We start from the raw sequence: 1960 nt of genomic DNA, 5'->3' as shown, positions 1-1960 counted from the left end.
AAAGTGATTAACTACCCGCCTGGCACTTAGTTAAGGAGTTTCATCCCCTCCCTAACTTCAGGGGAAAATCTCTACTGGGGAAACAACCTTTCTCGGCGAGGTGACCTTGGTTAAAACACAGTGCCAAGCAGGTGAGCAAATATATTAAGAACAGTATGCCATATATGCCAGGTCCCTTGAAACAGCAAGGATGGACCGGCTCCCGGCAGACTGGTTACATTTTTCAATTCAAGCTATCTCTAGACTCTACTCTTTTTTTTCATAATGAAAAGAGAATTCCACAATTTTAACTTCTCTTTGCTTTAATCATTCTTACACATTGCTGTGAAACTGTTGTTAACCAGGCCTTTTGCATTTTGGAATTTAAGGTTAGATGTTAAGATTCAGGTGCTGACAGGGTTTGAAATGTGATCATCGAGTGAATGCTGCTAAAGCAGTAGAAATCGTGGACCTTGAAGGAGAGGTTCTTTGAAGTCCCCTTTGATTTTGATAGTAGCTATTGATAAGAGAAAGAACATAATCCAGGTTCTAGAATGGTCCATGGAAAAGGAATATTCTAGAAGTCACTCTACTCTCATTTATGACACTTTCCACTCTTTACCATGTTGGGCACATAGCTTACTTCCTCCTCCCACTCCCCACCCACCCCACACACAAATTATAGTCTCCTTGAGTAATGTTTTGTGTGTTTTCTATTACTGCAGTCTTATCCCAATATTGATATAACTCTGCCACACATAAAGTGTGTATGTAAAAGGCATTCACTGAGTGAATAATAAATGAATAATATACTTTTAGGATATTGATCTGTTCTGCTCTTCTCATTTTTCAGATGGGAAAATTAAGGTCAAGAAGACAAATAAATGTTCAAGGTCATCAGGCTAGAGGGAAATCATGATTATAATTGGTTGAATACACAACCCAGGCTATCCAGAAGAGTTTAGGTTTATGCTGTGATCCTGGAATAATTTTATAGTGCCGTTCTTACTCTTAATATTCTCCTGTGTAAACTGTATGGTCACCTCATTATAACCTAAACCTCTTAGTGAAGTCTTGTGACCTTTTTTCTACTCTGCCATATTGTTACTAATTTCTGAATAAATTATTTGAACATCTATGTGACTAAAAGTATATCAACAATGAATAGATAAATAATGCAGATTCGGGGGCTCTTATCCCTGTGGGTCCTTTGATAGAGGTTCCAGTACATAATTTTATTTTCAAGAAGTATTTTTTAAAATATCACTTTTTAAAATGTATAATCCAGATGTACTTATAATTGAAATACATATTAAATAAAGGACAAAAGATAAATGTAATGAAAATTGCAGAATGATCAAATATAAGAAAGTAGTTAAGTACATTGAAAATTTTCCTGTGAAAAATTGTTAGAATGTCTAAGTGTATTTACTAGGATTGATATTTCAATTCCAAGTATTGGGTCTCATATATTAAATCAACTCATTTTTATTTTTTGCTGTGTAATTTTAACTACTGACATAATAATACATTTTACATATCAACCTTTTAAAGGCAGAAATAATAGTTTTTGTAACTTTCAGTACAAGGTAGAGGTTATTCATTCCCTCAGTCTGAACCCCTGAACCATGCTGTACCCAACTGCACATTTAATGTCTGCACATCTCCTTATTGCTTTTGAAAAAGCACTAATACAGGTTCTATGAAATTCTTACTGCTCTTGAAAATTATATTATTTTCCATTTGCAATCAAATAATGCTTTAATGTTATAAAAATTAGGAAATGCAGATAAATGAAAAGTTTTGAAAATTTCATCAAACAGTAAGAAACAATCACTGTTGTTATTATTTTAACTAATGAATTTTTCCAGACTTCTCTTTATGCTTACATATTGTGTATGGTAATCAACCATGATTCCTAATCCAGAAAACTTCCATTCAAATGTAGACGCTACCATTTATAGCCATATGACTTTGGGCA

This window comes from Myotis davidii, unplaced genomic scaffold, assembly GCF_000327345.1.
Source record: "Myotis davidii unplaced genomic scaffold, ASM32734v1 scaffold36, whole genome shotgun sequence".
NCBI lineage: Eukaryota > Metazoa > Chordata > Mammalia > Chiroptera > Vespertilionidae > Myotis > Myotis davidii.
The sequence above is the reverse complement of the archived record's forward strand: the minus strand, read 5'-3'. Positions refer to the sequence as shown.